This window comes from Protopterus annectens, chromosome 2.part2 (assembly GCF_019279795.1).
Source record: "Protopterus annectens isolate FY-2018-M chromosome 2.part2, PAN1.0, whole genome shotgun sequence".
Taxonomy (NCBI): Eukaryota; Metazoa; Chordata; order Ceratodontiformes; family Protopteridae; genus Protopterus; species Protopterus annectens.
The window spans coordinates 1,069,219,166-1,069,233,140 of NC_056730.1; positions in this window are offsets into that span (position 1 = coordinate 1,069,219,166).

Sequence of the window (13,975 nt, forward strand, 5' to 3'; positions counted from 1 at the left end):
CTGATATAGCGTTGATGTCAGGAATTGATTGACTGTCCTCTGGCAACATAGACAGATGGGCATGAGTGAGACTGCATGCTGTCTACTACAGGACTTTAGGTGACATACAGAGAGTGAGGTAGGGGAGGAATGTACTAAATGCTGCAAGTTTTGAATGTGTTCTAATGTGTACACAGTGATGTGGCCTGGGTGGGCACAAGTCCGTGAAGATAGGTCACAGAGCACATGTTTCACCATCCTGACTGGATCACTGTGGAGCAAGGCACGTGTCAATGGCACAATGGCATATATATATATATATATATATATATATATATATATATATATATATATCTATAGATGTATGTATACATGTGTGTGTGCATATGTGTGTGTGTGTGTGTGTGTGTGTGTGTGTGTGTGTGTGTGTGTGTGTGTGTGTGTGTGTATCTCAGGCATGCCACTAGTTGCCGACACATCAGTCACAAGGATGGTGGAGTGATAAAGCTATTGGCACCAAAACAACATCAGTAGCTGGAAACATTCTCCCCGGCAGAAAAAGAGGTGTTACATCAGGCTTTACATGCATATGAAATGTGCATTTTAAACAGAAGGGGCTAACAGGGACTTTTTGGGATCAGGAGTGGGAGGTTATCATTAGAGTTGTGAATGCCATTGGAGGTCAGATCAGATCAGCACAGCACGTCCCTAAGGGGTGAACAACATAATAATGCATACCTGTGTGAAAGTCCAACCCTTTACATGGGAGAGTATGGCCTCAGGTGGACACACACTATCATAGACCACACTCAATGACACAGAGGACTTCTTGCTGTCACTGTCAGAGCACTGGTACCTGAATGAGGCCTGGATGTGGAGGATGATCTGAATTCTGTGTTACATGTCTTGGTCTGGGATTGCACCAGTCTTGTATTACCTTCAGGCAGTAGCATGATTTTGTGGTACACCACTATTGAGAGCACTCTGATGCAAAAAAAAAAAAAAAAACACCACATCTACCCTATATGAACATTTAGGATAAAGATATGAAAACACACACCACAAGGTATGCTTGATTTTCTTCTTTGTATTATCTGTTTCCTGCAATGCAGATGCAGCACTAGGGTATGGAAGTATCATGTATCATCAGTTGCTCATGCAAGTGTTTATCTGTTTAATTTCAAAAGTACAATGGTCATAGAGTCAGCTACAAAGGATCAGGACATGCATGATGCCAGTGTAACATCAAACACTGATAATGATGACGGACTCACCCTTGCAATGTCTTATAGCACAGTGCTACTGTCAGCAACAGCCAGTGTGGAGGTCACCTTCATGCTCACATCCAAAGGCATAATTATATTATCTGAGGGACCTGTCCTTGCCTCTCCACTTTGTGTAGAAGTAGATTGCATGCCTGGCATGCTGACACAAGGTACACCATTGGCAGCAGCCTATGTACTTGTAATGGGTAGCAGCTCCAATACAGAACATGATGACAGCACTAGGCAGTGGCATGTCAGCAAGTGTCAATGCCATATCTCATGTCCACTGCCTGAAATAGGTGTCACAATTGGTATAAGTCAGTGGATGTATAGGTTAATGGTCCTGGTGTTGGTAGATGCCACTAGTGCCATAAGAGAGATGGCTGGCATACCGTGTGGCATGCATGATATATCTAAGGGCCTTCAAGACCTTGATTACAGGCATAAGTCATTGCACAGAATCTTTAGAGACACAGGGAATCCTTTCTCTATGTACTATGGTCAGTGTTGTATATGTGGCTGTCACTCCTCTGTCATCACTTTGGTTATGCCTCACAAGGCTGGTACCTTGAGGTTCAGATCCTGAATTACATCTGTTGGATGTGATTCTAGTGTGACAGGATGGGGCCACCCTCACAGATGCGCTCTTCATGATGAACAGCCAGCCTGTCAAGGGCTCATATATCTACATCCTTTTTGTCAGCAGGTGTTGCTGATAATGCTATTCCATGATGGAAATGCCCCCCACCCCAAGTCAAGGCTATTCACAGTCTGTTTTACTGCCTCTGGTGGACCCACAACTACTGTAAAATCCCTGCTGACTCAATGCTACACCATCTACTATGGCCCTTGTACCAGTTTTCTGAATGCACTGACAATATCTGACCATGTGCCCCCCAGGGGAAGCTCCACTCCATCCTTAATCAGTGTACCTCCAATCTCCCAGCCTTGTAACACATAGCAACTATTCATCATCCCTGATATGTCCTCACCTCCACCTATAAACTATCCATGCTCCACATTCCTCCTATACAAATGATGACAAACTATGCCATGATCTCTTGGTATTAAATGGATTTGGTAATGTCTGATGTTATGACCAATCAAGGCCTGGTACTGTATAGCCTGGGTGTAGTATTGCATGCAACAGTTTTAATCTTTGTTATCTGTATTCTGGTCTATAGGTATGGACCAGACACTTCCTGTTCTACAGATGCTACAATATATTGTACATGCCAATGTATCACAAGGAGTTCCACTGTATTAGGTTCTTCAGATGACTCCTCAATCAGCACCTCCTTCACTGCTGACTTCTGTCTGTCTTGTTCTCCTATGGTGATAATGTGTTCCAGTTTTCTGTATCCCACCATGTTGTCCAGCATTGCATAGAGAGTAAATATCTTGTTGCAGTTCTCTGGAGCATACTGTAATGCACCACCAGAGGAATCTAGGCAGTGGATGTGGGCCTTCAATAATCTGTACACATATTCAGGAAAGTTGCAGGTTACTAACAGTGTGGAGTTATATGTCATCCCAGCTATCTTTTGTGGGTCTATACCAGAGTCATCAGCCTTTGCTCCAGGGTATATTCAGCATTACCAGTATGATGACCTCATGGGAAATCACCCCTCATGAATTAGTAATATAGGTCAGAGAAGTGCCAGATGTCTGAAATGTTGGAATTGCCTCAGCGGCACATAGAAGCATTGTAGATAATACAATGTGGATTGCATGGAGGAAAAACCTTTCTGAATGATGTACTGGTATCATTGCAGAACAGGCAAGCTCTTCATGGTAATACAGGTGCAGTTACTGATCCCAAGGACCTCAGAGAAGTGGGCATGTCACGGAATACAGACATAATTTCATAGGTTCACAGGTGTTTACTAGGCTAACAACCACAAGGCCTTTTTAAGCCTAGTCATGCATCCCAAATCTCTGACAAGTTCTGATACCCTTGATAAGTGTAAGCAGGGGCTTGGGAGATAAAACATTTACAAGCTAGGTCCTGGGAGATGAACCATTTACAGGTTGTCTGTGTCCATTACTAACATAGGTGCCAAACCAGGGATGAGTTTCCTGTTCCTCATCCAATTGCCCAGGTTGCATTTGAATTGGGTTAGGGAGGAACTCTGCTTCACGTGGAGGGGGAGCCTGTTCCAGAGATGGGGTAATCTCTAGGATACATATCTGCCTCTCCAGCAGGTCCTATTTATATCACTGGCAAGTTTCAAGTCTTTAGAATGAGTAATTCTGGTGCTGTTTGTTTTGTGGATATGCAGAAGGTCCATTAGAGTGGGGTCTGACAACGCCCTGTTTGTCAGGCATAGATCTCCTGTCGAAAGCCTGTAGGGGACAGAATACATGGATAGAGCCTTGAGGTGGTCTTCATAGGACATTTTACTTAAGCCCTGTAATCTTTTAGTGAGGAACCTCTGTGGACGTTCCAGTTGTTGGATATGCCTGGTTAGGTACATACCAAAGAGGTCATTGTACTCATTGATAGGTCTGATGAATGCCAAATACAATGGAAAAATTACTTCCTTGGACTTAGATGGCATACCTTTGTTTATAAGTTGTGCAGCATAGAATGATTTCCTCATAACTGTAGACACGTGATGGTCAAAGTCCAGATTACTATCTATGTGTGCCCCTAAGTCCCTGACTACTGAGTCAAATCTAAGGGGTATGTTGTCAATATGATAGTTACCAGGGATGGATAACTTCCCAAAGGATACTATTATGCATTTTTTGGCATTTAGTTTTAGTCCATGGCTCTGACACCAGTTGTTTGTCTATGTCAGCCCCTCCAGGAAAACATTTGTGTCAGTGTGGGATTCAATGACAGCTCCTGATCGCAAATTTAGTAAGCTAGAGACCACTGACATTGGCCTTGACTTTAGAGAAATAAATGCCAAAAAGCAGCAGTCCAAGAACTGATCCCTGAGGGACTCCACTTGTGGTTGGCCTCTCTGTAGAGGTGGACTTTGCAATTCTAACTTCCTGGGTCCTGTCTGTGAGCCAGTTGGCAATCCACCAGATAATATACGAGTCTGTACCTAACCTCTTCAGTTTGTCAACAATGCCCGAGTGAGGTATTATGCCAAATGCCTTGGCTAGGTCAAGGTAGGCAGTGTGAACCCTTTTTGCCTTAATCCATTACTTCGGTGACCTTCTCAAAGAAGTCCACCAGGTTGAGTAGGCACGATCTGCCCTTGATGAAACCAAACTGGGCTGGGTCCAGTGTTTGGAGGTTTACTATATCACTATTGATCATTTCTATGATAATTCTTTCCGTGGCATTACATATAAGACTAGTGAGACATATGGGTCTGTAATTCCCAGGGTCTGTTTATGGCTCACCTTTGTGCAGAGGGATGGCTGTTGCTGTTCTTCATTCATGAGGCATGAAGCCTGTTTGAAGGCTGTTGTTAAATATCAATTCCAGAGGCCCTGATAGTTCATGTTTCATGCTATTTAGAAGGCATCCTGGGATATTGTCTGGACCCATTGATGTAGTGTTCTTAGCCATAGTGGAGTTACTCTCTTCTGTGATTCATGGGAACATACTGCGGTATGACACCTAGGAGCTGGTGAAGCATGTAATAGGTGGATGATTTTTCTAGAGACACTGTGTTTCCTTCTGTTTCCTAATAGCTGCCAGAAGATTCCTGAAACAAAGATGGTCAATCTGCACATTCCTTAGTGTCCACAAGGATTAGTGTTCCACATATCATATGGGATTCCTTGTGTGAACAACATGTCTGCAAGCTGCCATATGGTGCCTGTGTCCACAAGATAGGGTTCAACTATGTTACTGTGAAGAAGGTAGTTACAAGTTAGATGCAGTTGGATTCACAAAGAATCTGTTCATATAGACAATATTTTTGCTGTTGTATAATATTTGTAAACAAAAATGTTTTATGACTGTGTTATGTTTAATGTAATATGTTTATATGAGTTTCTTATTTAAATTTTTTTGCAATACATTTGTAATGTATATTATCAGTACAATGCTTTTTGTGATGTAACCTGGAGCTTTTCTCCTCAAGCCTCTGTTGAAAATAAGTATCCCGTGGGTCCAGTCAGACTTTCGTGTTGACAAATGACAGCAGATAATAAATAAATAAATAATATCTGATGCAGAGGGCAATTACTTGCACTTTAATAGACACTGTCTGTAGGAATGAGCTCTACTTTATTCTGACCATCACTTAATGAAGATGGTATTCCTAGCATCTTAACATGGTCTCATCATCTGTTCAGTGATAAATGACTAATACACATTCTCTACCTGTAGTCCCTCATTTCATACATTTGTGACTCATCTAGCTATGTTCTTTACCCTTTTTTGTATTCACAGATGCTCTCATTTGCATAATGCCATTTATTTGCTTTTCATTATATGGTTATTTGCATATGATGCCGGCTGTACTATTTTCCTATGTAGTGCTACCTATGCATCTGAACTGGCCTCCATACTGCTCTTTGACACTGACAGTTTTGCATAGCACAATGCACTAATTATTTCTGAATCTCAGACTAATATTATGCAGTCTGTGTGATGTTATTCCACTGCTGTGTTTAGTGCTGTGAAAGCAGCTAGTAGTCATAAAATTAAAATGCATTTTGTGGCATTTGTCTGTTTCTGAATTTACTGTGGCCAGTGTAATGAAGGCAACCCTGTCTTGCTTGAAGCAAGAGAATGATTTCCTTTTCCTGAACTAATTAGTTGAACATTGCTTTTTCCACATAGTTATTGTAATGTTTTGTATCTGTCAGAAAAATGTTTTATTTAATCATATCAAAAGAATGAAGAAAGTTTAAACTCACCTTTCTGTAATAGACTGTAAATGTTGCAATAAGAGTGGTCCAAGTAATTTTCCATCGATCTTCATATAAGTTATACATTTTTTGCAGTTTTAAAACCAGGTCTCTGACCTCTGTCCTTCTGACATGTTCCATTAGTCATACATGTTTTGATCTGCTATTTAACAGGCCAGCTAAGCTTTCTTTTTAGTGCCGTCTAGTGTTCTAAAAGCATGAACTCAAAATTTTGTAAGAAAACTTTATAAAACACTTTAAACTTTTTATAGATTTACAGCTTAGTTCTTCAAAGCAGGGCATTTTCAAGCTCTAGGTCATTAATCATAAAAGGCAATTGTAAAATCAAGGCAAGTAATTCTGGGTCCCTTGCACCTGTCTTAAATAATTGTGAATTATTAAACTATATTATAGAAAATATGTGCCAAATTAGAATGTAAAACAGGTCATAATTTTGGAGAAAGTATTTTATAATAAAGTGAGACAGGCAACAAAAATAATCTAATGCCTTGAATATTGAATTTCGGCTTTAGTATGGCAAATGCTTTTATCAAATGTATAGGTCTGAAATATAAAACATAAATTCATAATTGGAGTATATCTGTAAATGTTTTCCAAAGAGAAACATTTCCTTTATAAATTAATGCTTGATGACAGTAATTTTATAATTTGCTGTGTTCCCTTTGTGGCTTGTATTGTACTTGGCATGGGTGGAATTGTAATCAAATGCTACACATATATGTAGGACAAGAGAAAGAGATGACGGGACCAAAAAAGAGATGAATAAAAAGCCATTCATAATTTAATTTTCCAAAAATACAAACTGAACAAATGATTAAATGTTTCCCTTATTCTTTAAATTAAATGATACAGTATATTCAGTTTTCCCTTGCCATGAATGCTATTACTGACAGAATTCTAATTTTGCAATGTTTTAATTGAGTTTACTGTTCTGGGCCATACACTCAAGTACATTAGTCTTTCTGTGCTTATTTACTGTATAATTGCATTGTTTAGCCTGATTTAAACAAAAAATAAAATAAAATAACAACAAAAAGCAAAAAAATTCTATCTAGTTTGCTAATTTCCCACCTTTTCTAACTACAATAGTCCAGTTTCCAGGCTTTGCTGGTTTCAGGACTTTAGTTTCAGTGTTCAGAGCTATCCAGACCTTGATGTGGTAGAGGGAGGACCAACTGCTTACCAGTGAGAGTGGAAGCATTGTACTGCCTAACACTAGAGGACTGGTTTCCAGCTCTGAAATTGCAATTTTATCGGCCATTTTGGGCTGATTTCTATCCATTTCAACTTTTTGGCATAAATGCACGTGTTTGCACATGTTTTAGCTTGTTTTAGATCAGCAGATCCTGTTTGGGCATCCTGCAGACTACTACAGCACCAGAAACAAGAAAGAGAGACTTTTTGTGCTAACTGCAAGTACTTTTTGCCGAGTTTTCTAATTTTTGCTGATTTTGGTCGTTTTTCTTAACTGCACTTCTCAGAAAGCTTAAAAAGTAGACTAGTTCCTTATTTCGATGTATTTCTGCCTGTAAGTCATTTTCCAGTTGTGCACTTGCCTTGCTTTATTTAAAAAGTTTAATTTTTCAAATTTCTAATTTTGCAAAGTTTTAATTGAGTTTACTGTTCTGGGCTATACACTCAAGTGCATTAACCTTTCTGTGCTTATTTACTGTATAACTGCATTGTTTAGCCTGATTTAACCAAAATAAATTCTATCTTGTTTGCTAATTTCCAGCCTTTTCTAACCAGAATAGTTTCAGTTTTCAGAGCTATCCAAACCTTGCTGTGGTAGAAGGAGGTCCTACTGCTTACCAGTGAGAGTGGGAACATTGTACTGTCTATCTAACACTAGAAGAGTGGTTTCCAGCTCTGAAATTGCAATTTTATTGGCCATTTTTGGGCTGATTTCTATCCCTTTCAACTTTCTGGCACAAATACATGCGCTTGCACGTGTTTGAGCTTGTTTTAGATCAGCAGATCTTGTTTGGGCATCCTGCAGACTACTACACCACCAGAAATGAGAAAGAGAGACTTGTTGTGCTAACTGCAAGTACTTTTTGCTGAATTTTCAAATTTTTTCTGATTTTGGTCGTTTTTATTACCTGCACTTCTCAGAAAGCTTAAAAAGTAGACTCACTACTTATTTCACTGCATTTCTGCCTGTAAGTCATTTTCCAGTTGTGCACTTGCCTTGCTTTATTTAAAAAGTTTAAATTTTCAAATTTCTAATTTTGCAAAGTTTTAATTGAGTTTACTGTTCTGAGCTATACACTCAAGTGCATTAGCCTTTCTGTGCTTATTTACTGTATAACTGCATTGTTTAGCCTGATTTAACCAAAAAAAAAAATAATAACAAAAAGCAAAACAATTCTATCTTGTTTGCTAATTTCCAGCCTTTTCTAACTAGAATAGTCCAGTTTCCAGGCTTTGCTGATTTCAGGACTTTTGTTTCAGTGTTGAGTGCTATCCAGACCTTGCTGTGGTAGAGGGAGGTCCTGCTGCTTACCAGTGAGAGTGGGGGCATTGTACTGCCTATCTAACACTAGAGGAGTGGTTTCCAGCTCTGAAATTGCAATTTTATTGGCCATTTTGGGCTGATTTCTATCCCTTTTATCTTTCTGGCATAAATACGCATGTTTGCATGCATTTGCACACCGAGCAGCACCGCAGGGCTAAGGTTAAACTATTCCCGGTGCCAAAAGGTCTGCTCTTTGAAATTTTCCCTTAGAACTAGCTAGTTTATCAGCAGTAGCACTAAAATCTGTATACTTGTGACTAGCACTTGCTCTAAAACTCGCTAAAAAGCACTAGGGAGCCTTAATTTCTTACAAGCACTCACCTCTCCTTGGTAATAAGGAGAAAATAGTTGTAAGCACTAGACAGCCTACAACTGCAAGTACCTTGCCAAAAAGTAAGAGAAAACAGCTCTTGTACTACACAAAGAAAGCACCTAACCAGGCATGTCCAAGGGTCAGCTGCTGGTGATTTCTCCTGTCCACCTGGTGAATCTGGGCATACTTGGGCAATGCAGCAATTGCCTCAAGTACACAGACAGTCCTCTCCTCCTACCACCAAACACTACAACCTGCAAGAGATGCACTTACATAGCCAAACTGGAGGCAAAGCTCTCTCCAGCCAAGATTGTGCTAGACAGTCAAGAGGAGAAGATTAACACCCACACAACACCTCAAACAACACATAGACCTTCAAAACCCACACCATCAAAACCCACACATAACAACACAAAACCCACATATGCAGAGGCTCTTAGCATTAACCTCTCCAAGCAACAAGGCCTCCGAAGCTGAAATGCAAACAAACACCACCCCCAAACAAAACCAAAACATCACATAGCTCACAACACCAGTGTGCCACCCAACAGCAGCCCCTAAGGCAAGACAACGTACCCAACACCTTAGTCACAGGTATCTCTATAGTCAGGCACTCTGATGTCCTACTCACCAGGCTGAACAAGGAGAATATTACAGTTAGTTGCTTGTCGGGTGCCAGAATCCGCCACATAATGCATGCACTCAAGTCACTCAACAACAGGTACAAATATAACTCTGTCATTGTCCATGTTGGAGTGCATGACTTGAGACGTACCTCCCTGGACTACATGAAAAGAGACATGGAAGAGCTCTAGGATCATGTAGCCCAGGCAGGTATGACCTTAGCCCTGAATAGCAGCCTGCCATCTCCCAGAATTATATCACATTACAAGGGCAAAATGATTGACTTCAATAATTGGCTAAGCGTCTGGTGTCATTCAATGGGGATCCAGTATCTGTCTGCCTGGGATGACATGATTGACAAACCATGATGCTTTGCAAGAGATGGTTTGCACCTGTCACCCCTGGGATTCAGGTTACTGGCTAAGGCTCTCACCACCCCTATAGTGCCTTTTTTAGGAAAGGTTCAAAGGACAAAACTACCACTGTAACGGGTACATAGCAAGCAAAATCTCAAGGTAATGGTACTCAGTGCTAAAGTCTAAACCTCAAGATGCACTCTCTCAAGGCTCTCCTAAAAATGGAGAACATTGATATCTGTGCAGTAACTGAGACCTGGTTCAAAGCTCCAGAGAGCACCCCTGCAATATCAGGCTACAACGCATACCACACTTTTCGGCCACCAAACAGGATTGAAACACTAAAGGTGGAGGAGTGTCCATATTCATGAAGGATATTCACACCTTCAGGCTGGTTGCCCAACACAATGCATCTGAAATTCTCCAGGTGCAACTAACACTAGGTAAGACTGCAATACAAATTGTAGCTTGCTACAGATCCCCCACCATGCCCCAAAATTCTCACTACACCTTTCTAAACATACTAGAAAATATTAAGATACAACCAAACACCCTAATACTGTGTGATTTCAACTACCCTGCCATTAACTGGCAAAACTACTCCTGTACCAACACCTTTGCTCAATGGTTCTTGGAATTCATAAATTCCAATGCCCTAGAGCAACTAATTCATAGTCCCACCGGGGTACCAATATTCTCGACCCAGTCATTACCAACATGGGAAATTGATGCTCCACATCAGTGGTCACCCCCTCGTTGGTCAGATCAGACCATAAGCTAATCGCCCTTGACATTCACATCCCACCTCCCTTTAAGGAAACCTCCGTAATAAACTTCTCTAAAGCCAACGTCATGCTTCTCAAGTCAACACTAACAAACTTCATGACACCCATGCAGATGTGAACTGGAAGTTGAACTGCTGAATCCAACACTAAGGTGCTGTACGAGCACATTCACTCGTGCATGGACTGAGCCATCCCAAATAGAACCAAGATGCTGTCCTCTAAAAAACGGAAGCCAATCTGGTGGTCACCTGCCATAAACAAGCTGTACAACAGAAGGAAGAAACTGTTGCAGAAAAGAGGAAGAGCCCAGGATTCAAAAAACTCCCTCACCAGCCTCAGTAGAAAGTTGAAATCCCACATAAAATCTTCCAAAGCTAGTTACGAAAACAAAATTGTCAAAGATTCCAAAGACAACCACAAGGCATTCTATAGCTATGTCAAGAATCTAAATGGCAATACTCAGATCTGCTCTGAGCTACAGCAGAATAGCACTAGATATACTGATCCCGAGGATATTGCCAATATCCTGGCAGATAGATTCAGTGACAACTTCACCCCCCTCTCACCCCCTAAAGGGCCCATCTCAATACCAAAAGAATGGAAAATTCCAGTAATCACAGCCACTCAAGTAAAAAACACACTCTCCAAAGCCAAGAATACAGCATCCATGGGACCAGACATCATCCTGGGTTGTGTACTGCATGAACTACAAAATGAACTGGCACCCCACCTATGTGTCATATTTAACCATAGCCTCACATCAGGCTTTGTGCCCACAGAGTGGCACACAGCTACAGTCATCCCACTCCACAAGGGGGGATCCACTTTGGATCCCGGGAACTACTGTCCCATGAGTCTGATGAGCCTGATCTGCAAGGCCATGAAACGTATTATCATGGAACTTATAAACAAAGACACTGGCAACCTTTAAGCACTGGACCCCATCCAGTCTGGGTTTGTGAAGGGCCGATCATGCCTGCTGAAGCTGATCAACTTCTTTGAACCAGTCTTCAGAGCCATGGACAAGGGTAAGATGGTTCACACAGCCTGCTTGGACCTCGCCAAGGCTTTTGACACTATCCCCCACTCTGGAATCATAGATAAGCTTACTAAGCTGGGCATTAATCCCTATGTCACTCGATGGGTTGCAAACTGGTTTACTGACAGAACACACACTGTAAAAGTAGCCGACTCCAAATCCAGCTCCAGACAAGTGACAAGGGGTGTACTGCAGGGTTCTGTCCTGGGACCACTGTTGTTTGGCATCTACTTCTCTGAAGTACAGGCCAACAGTAAGGGTCTCTGGCTTACACAGTTTGCAGATGACTGTAAGCTGGGAGCCATTATTGAATCCCTAAATGATGTGCATATACTACAAAAGGGTCTTACCGAAACAGATGCCTGGTGCCAGAGCCATGGGCTCAATGTAAATGCCAAAAAATGTATAGTTGTCCCCTTTGGGAAAAAACACATACCTGTAAACTACCACATAGGTGGTAGTACACTAAACACCGAAAGTGTGATAAGAGACCTAGGGACACAGGTCGACAGTGGTCTCATCTTTGGTAACCACATGGCCACAACAGTTAGAAAAATCCTTCTACATGGCATACCTCATCACTAAGGACTTTTCATCCAGAAAAAAGGAGGTCATTGTCCCTCTGTACTCATCCCTCATTAGACCCATCATAGAATACAATGCCCCATTTGGTATGTACCTCACAAGACATTTGCAACAACTAGAAAGGCCTCAGGAATACCTCACAAAAAAAAGCATTGGTCTAAAGCAGATGCCTTATGCTGACCATCTAAAGAAACTCCAGGTATAGTCTGTCGCATATTGCCTACACAGAGGCAATCTCTGCCTAACATACAAGGCCATGTCAAACCAAGAGTTGTTGGACATGCTACACTTAAAGAAATCCCAATCCCTCTGAGCACATGCTCCAAGGATCTTAACCTTATCATCACGATAAATAGAACATGCTGGAGGGATAGGTTCCTGACCCAGAGATTCCCCATACTCTGGAATAGGCTGCCCATACATGTCAGGCAGAGCGCCTCAATGGCCCTCTTCAAGAGGAACCTTGACGATTGGATGGGAGATAGGAAATTCACCCCGGGATCACATGAGTAGCCCTGTTAGACAGGAGTCCACGAAAGTAAATATTTGTGGGAAGCAATAGCCAGGGAATCATTATGGCTAGGCTTGTATAGGCCCTAGGGCTAATAGCCTAGTACCTACCTTTGAACCTATGAACCTATGTTCCTGTGGATACTTTTATGAATTACAATTTCTGAATTCATAAAATGTGACAGATATGATATTACAGATGGCAGAAACTTGCAACAGAATAATTCAGCAGCAATAGTACATGTCTCAGCACTTGATCTAGAAAAGCCATTTTCTACTATTTGCAAAATTAAATAATTACACATTCCAATCAGTATTATAGTCTTAGTTTGGCTTTGTTGCTGATATGTTGATTTACTTGTTTTGAATCTCACCAAAAAGGGCAAACATTCAAAATTTAAAATGTAAGCAGATAAAGGAAGTGCATTTTTTCAACACACACAAAATCAGTCTGTAGATATTACTTGGATGAGGAAAGAAAATGTGAAAACCTTGACTGCCCAGTTGTTAAATTATTTGCAAAGAATAATGGGCATAATTTCCCAGCAACTGGTACAAAAGAATTTGCTTTTCATTAGTGAGCTCTGTCTTTAGAGTCTTTATAAGAGCTAATTGAGCACAGATACAATACAATGGTGGAAATGCCTGGAATGAAAATATTATTTTTGTTGTAAGAGATACGTCATAATCTGCTGGTTATAGCACTGGTACTTGAATGGTCAGAGTCAGAGACTTGAAACTTTTTTATTTCATATATAACAAATACATGCATGTAAAAACCATAAAAGAGTTAATAGCTGTAGGCCTTTCTCACTGAAATGTCAAGCTTGTCAACACTGTATTCTATGATTATATCGAAATAATTGACATTTGTTAAATGACTCCATCTACCAAAAAAATGGCAGACAGTATCCAAAGAATGCAAAAGAAAATTTGGTAATCTACTAATAAACTTGGCATTTAGAAATGTCAATCTGTAATCCAATTAAGTTCTTTTGCTACGGTAAATATTAGAAGGAGATGTAACCAAAGAAGGATGATCATCTGTGGTTAACATAACAGTTGACAACCTGCAGCTTTGATGTAAACATATATATATATATATATATATATATAGCTAAAGTGGATGAAGATTCAATTGTCTAAGTTCCATGAT